Source organism: Ptychodera flava, chromosome 22 (genome assembly GCF_041260155.1).
Source record: "Ptychodera flava strain L36383 chromosome 22, AS_Pfla_20210202, whole genome shotgun sequence".
In the NCBI taxonomy this organism is placed as follows: Eukaryota; Metazoa; Hemichordata; class Enteropneusta; family Ptychoderidae; genus Ptychodera; species Ptychodera flava.
This window is the reverse complement of record NC_091949.1, coordinates 17144459-17158077: the sequence shown is the minus strand read 5'-3', so window position 1 is coordinate 17158077 and position 13619 is coordinate 17144459. Positions and strand designations below refer to the sequence as shown.

Sequence of the window (13619 nt, the reverse complement as noted above, 5' to 3'; positions counted from 1 at the left end):
GAAGGCACCCCTTCAAAATTCCCCAACAGCTGTTACACGTACACTGCATTTTGATCCTGCCAAAAAGCTTCCTGTGAATCAGTTTTCAATCATCCTTCCACATTGTTCATATACTTTTTCAGGCCCATACTAGCACTGCACAGGTATAATACACATGATCATATTTGTGCACTCCTGAGGCATAGTGTCTAGGTAAATATACAAGATATGATGGAAGTAAATTGTTTCATACATACTGCTTTCACGAACGCCCTATGTACAATAACATGTTTACATGCCAAATAACTATATTTAAAATTTTCAAAATCTACCAGCATATTATTTATAAATGCCTTTTCACTCTGTACAGATCTACATTTAACATGTGTTTACAATATACTAGCATATAAATCACCTCTTCAACACTATCTATAATGTGTTCAGGGCAATAAACTGGTAGATGCTTCTCTATTTTATCAAGGTTGCTCTTGATACAAGTATAATCCATAGACCCAGGAGGAACAAGGGTCTATTGTACATGTATATCATTGCAGTCATACTACACCACACCACAGTAGAAAGCTGCATCGATTCTAAATCCTATACCATTTCATTGTAGTACCTTTCTATGTGTTTAAATTCCCTGTTGTCACTTTAGTATTTGTCATCAAAAGTAAACAGTGTGTGTACAGGTACATCATCAGGGTTAGCAAATACAGTAGCGTGAGGTTCGTGAGGTTTTGACTGCTGACATTTCCACACAATGATGGGTCTGACAGACCAGTGAATATCGCATTACTGGTAGTATTCCTGGTATGACACACGACTGGCAGTGCAGGCTGCCGTACCATAGATCATTAGATGCTGGTCCATGGCCCACCATATTCTGGATGGATTTGCACCCCCAACCTCCTTATCCTTGTACATGTATGTACACACAACCATCCATGTGGTGGGTATAGCAAATGTTATATCATATGTGTTTTAAAATTTCATTAAGAAAATACCGGCTTATTGTAACATGTTGAATATACTAAGGTATTATATGTTTCAATGCCTAAAACTATGCTTCATGATTTCACTATCATGTCTTGAAGTGACAACCACTGAAAGACCAAAAAATTAACATTACATCAGATTCTCTGTTTTGCAGAAGTCATACACAGACACAGCATGATTCTGTCTGTCACTCAAAGCAAGAATGATGTTTCAGTAGGCATAAATGGTGTATTCCTAAAAACTTCAATTTTCTTCATACCATCACGGTCCCTATGGTTGATAACTTCAATAAACTGATACAGTATGAACTCTAGGAATGTCATTGATAATTGTTCCTTTGCCTCAAATATGTTGTTCTGAAAAGTTTACACTCACAACTCTTTATACATACACAGTAACTCGGTATGCATTGCACATGGGTTTTCAAGCAGGACAAGTTAGCAGTGTCCTGTTGATTTGACAGACAGAGAAATGGGTGGGGATTTAGAAAGAGCCTTTAAAGCTGGCACAGGGTGTACTTCAGTGTGCCCTCTAACTAACAGGATTACAGAAAACTTTTGAGTCAATTTGAAAATTTGCTAATTTTTCTTGAGTCACCATGTATTATTTCTATTCAACTCAAAATTTTCTTGCGTCACAGAGAATTTTTCTGCGTCATGGCGCGTCATATTGGCTTAGAGGGCACACTGGTGTACTTGCATTCAGGTTGTGTACTGATCAAGTGGATGAATCTGTGTGAAAGGGACACACGGCAATGGCAAGATTTTTACTGTAGGGAGAGGGTCAATGGGGAAGCTCTCCTGTTGGGCAGTGAGGAAATGGGAAAACTAAAGGGCAGGAAAGCAGTTGCAAACAGTTTCCACTTTCCCTTCCTATTCTAGAGTTATACATATGTACCTTATTGAACCCTTTGAGCACTGTAATTTTTTCCCAAAAATATCAGGGCAACATTTTACCAATTTTTATGAATTTTTCTGTAATTTTTTCCAAGATTTTGGACCAAATGGACATCAATTTTCATGGACAACACTTCTTGACCAAAATTTTGGTAAAAATCAGGAAAAAAATTGTCTAGATCTGAAAGAAATTGGCGTTTTATTGTATAAAGGCAACAAAAATCGATTTTGACACTCAAAGGGCTAAATACCAAAGGATAGTGAACATGTGAAAGCATCAACAAGCAACAACACTTTCTAGCAATACCCTGACATTGGTCCTTGCTACATGGCAATCCTTTGCAGTCTTTCATCCCCTGACACAATACCATTACCAACAATGAAAGTCAAACGGCCCCTTCAGAGAGGACTGAGTTCGGAAAGTCTGTGGAACACTGAGCCAGGCTAGGCCATATTATCTTATTAAAGTTTAACATTATCCCATGGGGTATGGTTAAATTCATTTATTATGAAAAGCACCCAAAGACAAAGAAGATTACAAGCACACAGTGGATTGCTCTAAACTGAGCTTCAACCATACGTAGGTGCCCTATAATATACTTCAAATTGTACATGTATTGTAGTGGCTGAGAAGCAGTGAATAATTGGGCTGACAATGTGTAAAGGTACACACATGAAAAGATTAGACACGGTTGCTTGACTTCTTAAAATGAAATTTGTTATGGAGACTTGCCTTTTGTCAAGAAGTTATGGATAAGCAATAGTAGGCTACAGCACTTGTCCTCCCCAGTGCTTTCATGCGATTCCACCAACAATGAACAAACCTAGAGCTGTGTGCCAGGTAAAGGACTTGGGGTTTTGGTGGGATGGACAAGTGAATTGCCATTCCGTTGGCGCAGTGGACCATTAAATACTAATGGATAAAAATCAGGAACGTCGGAATACCAAAAAATTTAAGCTAAAAGTTCTATGGATTTACTTTGTACATCTGTATTGGTCAAGGGTATTAGCAAATACACAGTGCTTGTGCATGGACAAAAATGGATTACTGCAAATGTCTTAAGTTTCAAGAAAGATTCAAATCCTGCAGACAATCCCTTACTTGTCTTACCCTAATTGTACAAAGTACATGTATGCATTCGATAAGTCTAGCAAGGGCTTTGCAATTTTAGCTGGAAGCAAATTACAATAGGAGATACTTGAGAAACCTTGGTCTTGGAGGAGAGACTGTGGTACAATCAACTAGCAAACATTACAATCACACTGAGAATCAATACAATCTTATGGTTCAGCTGACAGACAGACATAGTATTTCAGAATTTCAGAGCATTTGACCCAAGTTCGTGCCTTGACCCTGAAATAAATTGTTCTTAAAATTTAGGATCTAAAATCTATGTGATTCCTGCGGGGTTCATCTGTCAAAATATGGCCCAGTGGGAAGAAACCCACATACTACAACAGTGAAATGATTCCTGTACAAAAGAACTACCACAAAATATTTTCATAGGTTAGCCAATCTAAAGACTTCTAGAAACATAAGAGTAATATCGATTGCTTAACCGATGGAGGTCACTGGTAGTACATGTGGTACCCTTGCGCTTGACCCGACAGTGATTATGTCACAAGTGTCTATTACAATGATCATCTAGTTAACTTCATTTCTATGCTAACTTGTACTACATGTACCTAAATATTGAGTAAAACAACCACTATTTTCTACAGTGCATATTGACACTTTCCACATACGGCAAGAGTTCGTTTAGGCCCCCACCCCCAGAAATCACTTTAATCGTGGACTTTGGCAGATCGTCTATGTAGCCGAACATGAACTGTCTGATACAGGCTATCAAATACTATGAAAAATAGTAAAGAATGAGCTACAAAATCACTATCTGTTTTACTGTAAGTTGCAGGTAGAACAAGTCTGTGACTTTGTCTTAAATACTATAAAAATAGTAGAAAGTGAGCAACCAGCTGAAAGTTAGTTGGACCATGGAGGTAGTAGAGAAGGAGTCACAACTGAGATAATTACGTTTATTACTATTGTTCACCATTGGTTTAATCCCTTTATGTCCATTGTTTAAAACCCCTTTCCCGCCATGTGCGTTGCCGACGGTACCTTCGCAACCGAACCGAGTGAAATTAACCTGGGTTTGCTAATGCGACTCAGTTTCTCCACAGTGTCATAACGCCTGCGCAAAGACTGTATTTGCGTAGCTTGGGTCAAGTGCGTCATGATAGCGTAAGAAACGACACGTTCCGTCCACGAAAAGTGAAGTTACAAGGAATTTAAGTTTTTCATTCTCAAAATCTGGGTAATTTTAACGTCGTTTTTATATACTTTACATTCGATCGCAGGAACCTTTCCATGTTAGAATGGAAGTTCTGATCACGAACTTTTCAATCATGTACTGAGTATGGTGCAGCGGACTGCAGCACTGCCGTGAGCGTGGGTTAAACTTGTAGCGTTTCCCGGTGTGTTAATGACGCGACGCGACGCCAGCGACGCCATAGGCGACGCTTTGTTTCAATGCATCGTACGTGTTGTTTTTATATCGCGACCATTCATTAAAGTCATGGACGTAGCAGTTAAAAGCTATGCTTTCTTATTTAACCTTATCATTAATGCCAGTACAACATGATAAAACACGGCAAGAACCAAGAACTGGATTTGGGAAAAAGTTGGCGTGTTATTAACAATGCTGCTCTACGATGTATGGCATTTTTTTTGTAATCGCAAGCTATCATCAACTCAGTCTTCGCGCCTTTGCAGATACAAAAGCTCCCTTCCTCAATTATCTGTTCCTCGACCTCTTTAACATCGTGTACATCAAAATCAGTGGAACGACTCGAACTTCCCGACGCGACGCTTGGACACGTGACGCCATGTTTGAAGATGTGTCAACTGCCGAGGGACGGCCGAAACACCCGAACGACCCCGAACGAACTTAATCTTGTTTCCTAAATCCGAGAAAACGCGTTCGCAAGTCCCGTTGGTGCTAATGGAGTAGTTAGTAAGGCAAACAGCGGCAAAACACATGGTCCCTTTGATCTCCGCCTAGTTGTGACTCCTTCTCTACTACCTCCATGGTTGGACTTTCCTTGGAAGAAGCACATCAAATACAACTTTTGGAGAGGTGTAGAATTGGGGGTTAGGGTTAGTTTTAGGGTTGTATATCCTACCTAAGAAAAAAAGTGGGGGGCTTTTAAGGAACTCTTTTTCCAATATACGCTAACCTGTAATGCAAAACGCACTAAACACTGGTCCTCGGATCAGATATATGTATCGAGGCAATGTTTGAAGAGCCTGTGGAGGCAGATATGTTCAACAGCCTGTGTGATTGAGAAAAATGGTGGGTGTGTTCTTATATAATACACAGCTATCCTTCAATTTTTGAAATAAAAGGTAAAACTTGTACGAGATCTTTCGAGCACAGAACAGACATAACCAGATAGAAGAGCATTGACCATAGATGTAGCTCCATTGTTGGATCATGGAGGTTGAAGCCTCGCTTGTACCCCTATGATTGAACTGACTACAGCACAACATGTACTTCACAACTATTACCCAAACAAGCAAATTTCCAAGAGTAAATCTGCCGTGTGATTTCATCACGGCGATGAGACACACAGTTTTTCGACATTAATTACCCACAGGATCAGGAGTTGCAGTACAGCGGCAAGCAGAGCTTTGCTTGCTTGAAGACCTACCGCTGATATACATTACATAACAGCATTGTTCGTCGTTCACTCTGTTCAACAGATTCAAACACGTCACCCAGCGAAGGGAAACCGTAGACGAGCGTTGAGAGTACAAATGCGCGACCCGTCAAATATTATCGATAGAAACATTCTTTGTAACAGTCTCTGGCCTCCTGCGTACCACGTATCAACACAACACATTACATATCATATCGACTTACCTAGAATGATCTCTTTGCTGTGTCCTTTTCGACAACAGTCTCGCAAAAGAAGAAAATTAGACTGATTTGTAGTGACACTACCGATACCGACGTTCCCCAGCATCCGCCATCGTAGCAAACTCTGACCCAGAAGTGACGTCATTTGCAGCAGGATGTTTTGCTAATCCTGAATACCTAACTTCCTCATAATAAACAAAACTTAAGATGCAGTCGAGATATAGTCATATAAAGTCTCTCTAGTACATGCAATGGATTGAGCATCCGATATTTTTTTCAGTTCGTCTATTTCTATGTTACAGTTAACGAAAGATTTACGAACGGTAAGAATTCCATCGATATGAAATCAGACAGAGTTAGGCGGGCAGTCACTTCCTGACTCGACTGGGTCAGAGACGTTTGCGGAAAAGTGAATGATGTGGTAGAGACTCGACTCTTTCTTTTGTAAAATACTGGTTATCATGGATTGCGTCGGCGGTGATGAGTTAACCCATAACCATGCTCTTGAACTTCAAGAAGGACTTGATGGGCTTCGAAGAGAAGGTATCCTATGTGATGTTGTCATTCGTGTGCAAGATAAAGATTTCCTTGCTCACACGTCAGTTCTAGCGGCCGTGTGTCAGTATTTTCGTTCCATGTTCACAAGTGGAATGAAAGAAAGTTCTGAACGTAAGGTTCATCTGAAGGGAGAGAACTTGACCGCGGACGGTTTTATAAGTAATTTGGAATACATGTACACAGGCAAGTTTGACAACATGACGTCTGAAAACGTCTTTGAAATCCTTGATATGGCAAATCATCTGCAGTGTGAGGGCGCTATCAACCACTGCAGTGATTTTTTGGTTCGCCAGTTTCTGGAGAAACCTGATGATGTACAGAATTATGTATCGTCACTTCAAACTGCCGAAATGTACGGTTTGACTGAACTTAAAGATGCGGCCACTGATGCTATGAAAGTAAACTTTGTAAGCATATCGTCAAAAATGAATTCTTTGAGCGAATTTCCAAAGATGTCCTCCTCAACATCCTTGCTGAAGATGATCTTCATGTATTGTCTGAAGTGACAGTACTTGAAGCTGTTCTCTCATGGATAAACTTTGACCTTGAAAACAGACTTCAGCATGCACAAGACCTTCTGAGTCAAGTGCGCCTCATACTGATCGATCCTTACCAGTGAATGAATTATGCAGCCTCGACAGTGCAATGACCGTACCACACTTTCAAGACGTTGTCAAGCAGACTCTAATTCAGCATGCATTACCGTCTCAAGTTCAAGTCTGTGCAAGGGGCAATTTCAAAAAGGTAACAATGCATATGCCGCATTAATAAAGGACTCTTGATAATTACAATTATAAAGCTGATGTACAACAAACGTAATTCCTTTGTATTGTTTCCTAACCTTGTTCTTGTCCAAGTGTCAAACAACGAAGAATAGGTGCAGATAAAACCATTTATGCAGCCATGGATGTAAATATGTGTTCAACTCAAAGTCTGATAAGGAGAGGCATGACCTACTAGGTTCATCAAGCAGAAAAGAAAGCAGAATGAAAGAAAGAATCAATATTGATATAGATACATCACAACACAGTCCAGAGGGACTGTGGTCACAAGTATGTGGCTTTCAGCTGTCTGAATGTACCAAGTATGACTTTGCTTCAAGCATACAACAGTATCTTCGGGTCATTGACAACACAAAGACCACAAAATATGGAGGCGAAAGTGCTCCTGAAAAGATTTACAGTTCGAGTGAGAGTGGACAAGCTGAGGCTCTTTTGCTAGTGGAAACGTGAAAAGTGTCAAACATTTTTCCTCGTATAAAATATATTATAATGTTCTATCCCCAAAATCGGCCATTTTTCATGAATTTTGTTTGATGCAAGATACTACTTGTATTGTTTGACACGTTGAAAGATACTGAATAAATGGGTGACCATGCATATATTCGACCCCAGTAGACACGATACATGAAACCATTGCGAAAATGAATTAATGGTCATGACCATTAATTCATTTTCACGATGTTTTCATTTAATTGTCTAAAACTGGAGTCAAATATATGCATGGTCGCCTATTTATTCAGTATCTTTCAACATGTCAAACAATACAAGTAGTATCTTGCATCAAACAAAATTCATGAAAAATGGCCGACTTTGTCCCTTTAAAACAATTAATCATGAATTGAAGTTGAGCAATATGTAGCTATGGTATTTTCCTACGTGAACATGAACAGTATATGGGATCCGCCTCAGCCAGGAGGGTTTTTGAGTAATGGTGTCATGCTTTCATTTTGAGGGGTGTGGAGGTCTCAACTGAAACAGGAATTATGGTTGTCATGCATCAGCTTTAATTATCAACAGCTCCCGACTTTCGCTCAGCTGTCTTTATGTTATGAACACTTGCAAATTGTTTGCAAAGATGAACAGACTCAATGGAATCAATCGCGCCCTTTTTTAGCTTTAAGAAGATAAGATTGAAGTAAAATGAAAAGTGAAATATTGGCAATTATCATGCATCTACTATTATCAATGGTAGACTTATATAAGTGTTAAAATACTGATGGCATTCCATTCTGATACTTTGACCAGTTCCAGTTACTGCAAGCATCATGCCGTGGATGAATACCTCTGTACACTCTTGTTTGGCAGTTTTACTTAATCAGGTGGACAATTGCCAGGATTTCGCTGCTCGCTCTTTGTATGTATGACAGGCTTAATGGTACTTCGTAGTGGCATTTGAAATCAGAAGAAAAAAATTTATAGCGACGATGCATTCCATTTGATAATAGGAATGACTTATTTACCAAACTATTGTGACCACCTTGTCGAATGGGATTTGTTTACATAACTGAAAAAGCTTATAAAATTACATTTAAAAGGAATTCACAAAACATGTGTGGCAATTAGAAACCCCCATCCTTAAAACACTAAATCACTAAAAAACCCCTTAAAACACTAGAGTTATGTTTGAAAATATGATAAGACCTAGATATGTGGCATCCCAGTCTTCAACGTAAGATGTCTAACAGTGAGATCATTACAATAGTAATTACTGCCAATCATGCACTGGGACGTCAGTGCTGTACATTGAGACACCTCAGGCATAGCAGAGGGCCAAACACATTGCCAATGTCGTTTTGCATATTTCGCGTGAACCAACCAGAGGGAGAAGGCTTAATCATTTTTCATAGAACTTTGAATGCAGAAACCAGTTCCAATGAACACCAGTTCTAGTTTGCTATTTCAAAACACTACACTACAACAACCTCACCCCCTGCCGCAAAATGCACCTTTGAGTTCTTTTGCAGTTGTGTGGATCATTCACAAAAATGAATAATATCATGCTGTGTATAGTGATTCAGCAATGAGGCAACATTGTTTTTCAATCCTGGTCAAAGGTCAAGATTTTGTATTACAATTATATCCCCATTTTCTTATATCTGTACAAAATATAGGTTCTGGTTGCGTTTGGAAGTTCCGGAAGTGGTTATAAAACAGTAGGATATGTGAAGTACTTTAACTGGACACCAAGACATGGAAGGAAGTTTGTGGTCTGAAACTTCCCAGTGGGAAAATCCAGAGTACCGATGCATGTATTGTCCACGCCAACTGCCTCTACATCTCTTGTAACAAGAGCATCTATAGTTATGTTCCTGCTGTAAATAAGTGGACAGATCTGAAATATTCAGCCACAAGCTTGTCGTCAAGTGATAGTGTCAGTATGGCCTTTCTTGGTAAATGCCTGTATGTCAGTTTGGGTGTTGAAATCCAGAGATACAATCTCACCTCTGGCAAGTGGCAGTATCTTTACCCACTGAGTTTGGTCATGAAGCAGAAGAGCAACCCATTGAAACACATCACTCATATAATGGCAATAGACGAATGTCTGTTTGTTCTTGGCGTTACCAAAAGGACAGGCAACTGGTACTGGTTTTTCAATCCAGAACTGAATGAGTGGCAAATGTCAAGGTCAAGGTCTATTAATGATCATGTGCTGTTCAGTGATAGGGAAGCTTTCAGTCTCTCTGCATCGCAAGACTCTGATGCATGTTTCACTGTGTCCGTTAAAGTCATCAATCAACACATTTGCATTGCAAACCTTGATAAGAAGGACGACCGTCTTACTCTATATGTAAGCAAGGTTGGAGGAACTAGGCCACTTACTTGGGGGTTGAAAATGTCAAACGCTGAACGGTGGATACCCCTGTGCTACCAAGGTTCAGTTGTCTGTCTTGACAACACGGTGTACATCATAAGCAAGTGTCACTGGATTGATACCGGTTTGAGAATATCACGTGATGAGAAGTATGGAGTCGATCTCAAAGACCACGTACCAGAGGGTCTTAGGAAACTGTGGTCTAAGCAGCAATTTCTACTCTGTGAAATTCATTTGAGGGCAGAACACCTGTTGTAAAGGTGTCCAGAGGGTATCATACCCTTCAGCTTCCGCCAAATTGATGACAAGAAGTACATACCAGTACTCCTAGCAAGCAAACAGAGGAATTCACAACTCAAATTTGAAATGCAAATTTTAGAACAGCTGAATGAAACCATAAATCAGACTACATGCATGACGCTCATCAAATTATGAAGGGATTCGTGTCAGTGTCAGATCCTGTTGAAGGATATGGTAACATAAACACTCCTATTATGTTATGACATGGTGTAGACTATATGATATCTTATGTGTGTCAACAGAGAATTTTCAAAAACAACAAATTAAGGGGTACACAAAATTTTATAATGACTTTGTATTCAAACACCATTTCGTTTTTTATTTCACATAAAATAAAGTTGTTTTATGTTGAGGTGTTTTATGGCACCAAGGTGCTTTATGAAGTGCCCCACAACGTGAATGCTATCATCAGGGTCCATGTGTGTGTACTGTATGTGTATTTGTTTGTTTGTAGGAAATATTTTGTTTGGTTGCAGGGTTGTGTTACAAATTTGTAAAAGTCCGTTCCAGATCCTTAGAAACTTTGAAGATTGTAATTTGAGAATTGCTGAGTGATTGATAATTTTTAATACATATATTAAACATTGTTACAGTAGCACATGTAGGGCACTTTCCATTTGCACTACATCTGTGACATCACACCTGTAATCCAAATGGAGGATGTTAACAAAACTCCCCAGCACAATTACAGCAGTATGTCCCTGTGGACATTGCTGTAAGTCTGGGGTGATGTATAAGGTACTCATATTTTTTTCAATGTTATTGTAAAGCTAGGAAAACTGTACAATATAGCAGAACTGATTTAAAATGGGAAGTTACAGGACTGTGGGCACACAATAGAGGGATTACTGATGACACAGCCATTTCCATACACTGGGTGGTGATTTTCGAATTCTCATAGCATGGCTTTGACCATATGAGAAATTTGAATAATCATGATTGGCAATTTCATGACATATGCAAAGAGGGGTCAAATGATTGTACAGTGAACACTTTGAAACATGCGTTCTCCGACAAACAACGGAACATTTTTTAGTTTATTTTTGACTCAAGTTTAGTCGCTATATATTCACAGACATCATGTGCAAGATTCAATGACAATGAACGCCTTAAACATAGCAAAATTATGGGATTCTGGGACCACATACGGCACATCCGAACAGTAGCGTGGCTTTTATACATTTGCATAGATTTACGATAATCCGGCTTTTATAGGGAAGTTCCTGTTTAACTACTAGAATCACCACTCATATTTAATAAAGGGATTGCTGTACAAATCATGCCACCTCCAACTTAAATTTACCACTGTTTCAGCTTTCAGCATAAACCCCTGTGTTGTTTGCCATCTTGTTAACATGCCTTGATCACGATTGTGATCAGCTACATGTCATCACAATCATGATTGTACAAATGGAACGTGCCCCTGATTCTCAAGGAACAGCGCCCTCAGTGGTCTGTCATGAATTTTGTGGCCCCATGGCTCTTTCACTGTTGTTTATTCATGAAGTGAACTACTGATCACTGAGGGGCATGCCTGCAAAACAAAAGTTTAATAGCAATGTAATTTTAAATCATTAAAATGAGTGAATTTGAATTACAAGAAAGAGTAATTGGTGAGATAACTGAGAATAACATATTTTTGTTATTATAAGTCCTTTTTTATCAACATGAGATAATTTCTTTTCCAAAGGTAGATTTACATGTACTTGCTGCCATGTGTTGGTTGTAAGGCCAACAAAACCATGTGTATAATATTGCATTAATAGCTGTATTTCACTTTATAAAAGTATATTAAATTAAAGTGGTTTGCACAGGGTTTTCTTATACATTTACAAAGCAAAAAGATCTCTTCACTGTTTAATGCAGCCAACTGCCATGCTACAAATAGTTTCTCTTCAGGTAAAAATAATGATAGAGTCAGCAAGAGAACAGAACTCATCCTCTTCAGTCTTGTCTCTGTATTTCAAACACAAATTCCTTAGTATGCCCTCTATAACAATAGCATGTGTATTGTAAACTTACGATGTGAATGTTATTTCTATTTCATGACCTGGTGAAGATAATTTTGTACATTTTATGCATGCCCCGGTGTGTTCATGAATTATTTTTTGTTCTGTAAATGCACGCGAGTTGCCATTTCACTTCTGTAAGCAGTGTGATCTTTAGAAGTCCACAGGTTCACTTGCTTTGCAGTTGTTATTCCAGCTCCAGGGATATTCAGATTAGCCATTGTTGAAGACATAATGTTGAGTTGTCTTCTGTCTGAACTGTTCTTCTCAGAAACACTCAAGTTTTGGTTAATTTTGTGTTACAGAAACTTTGGAAATGTCCTACTCGTATGATTATCATGCTGTTAGGTTTATGCAGACTGTCTTTCTAGGAAATGCTCAAGTTCTGATGAGCGTGTTACAGTGTTCTTGTGATGGGAGTTTCATCATTTATGTCTATGCAGACTTTTTCCAGTCCAGGACCTGTATTACTGCTGTAATGTCGAAATTCTTCATGAAGTGTGGCACAAGAACCTTTTACTGCATAGGGATGTTTGTGACTGTGTCCAGTCTGTCACATTTCTACCTAACAGAAGCAGGGTAACTTTGAGTTTTGCTCAGGTAAAAGCTTGCCATCACTTATACTCGAGTAGAGACTGTTTACTGGCCTGTGGCAGTGTGAGTAAAGTTGTTTTGAAACAGACAAACAGGTGACGACGTATGGTCTTCTATCAGAAAAGGATCAAACGCATCACTGATCACCAGTTTTCACGAAACCTGAAAATTTTACAATTTTAAAAGTCAGTGAAAGAGTTGTTCTTCCCATAAATAGTAGCTATTTACCTATGTAAAGTATGTTACAAATGAAATCTATGTAGTGTATTTTTTCCAAGAGATGCAATTTACCTTGATGGCTAGAGTCATGCTTTATCACGAAGTGTATTACTTCTTGACATATTCAGCAGATATAATAATAAAGTCAAAATATTGGAAAATGATAACTGAAATAGTGTCATCACTATATGGTCATTCACTAGACTTTCTCAAAGCCCCTTGTTTGGTAACGCAGTCTGGTCTTCTCCTGCCCTGATTTTGATCTTCTCATGACTTGGCCCAGCGAGCCTTAGGCAGTCTGGTTTCTCTACACAATTGTGTAGGACCTGGTCTAGCCAGACTGTTTGAGAGATGTCACTGTACAGCAGAGATGAAAAGCTGTGTAGTGAAACAAGCTGTGAGAAAGTCAAAGGCTGATCAGACACTTTTGTTTCAGACTGTGTGGTGAGGAGTGTGGTTGTGTGCCTGATGCATGATTTTCAGAATTTGCAGTGAGTAACTTTGCCATGAACACCCAAATTTTAAGAGCGTTTGTAGTTTTTGCAAATTTG

At 39.0% G+C, this 13619-nt stretch overlaps 1 long non-coding RNA gene and 1 pseudogene across 1 annotated transcript; one reads left to right on the top strand and one right to left on the bottom strand.

The window, feature by feature from the left end:
* The window catches only part of LOC139122837 (bifunctional heparan sulfate N-deacetylase/N-sulfotransferase 1-like), an 82996-nt pseudogene extending 77042 nt beyond the window's left edge, over positions 1-5954 (bottom strand).
* LOC139122838 (uncharacterized) lies at positions 5903-13241 on the top strand. Its single transcript, XR_011549541.1, has 2 exons — positions 5903-7096; positions 9246-13241. It is a non-coding gene; the product is annotated as an uncharacterized lncRNA (long non-coding RNA).
* Positions 13242-13619: the final 378 nt, after the last annotated feature.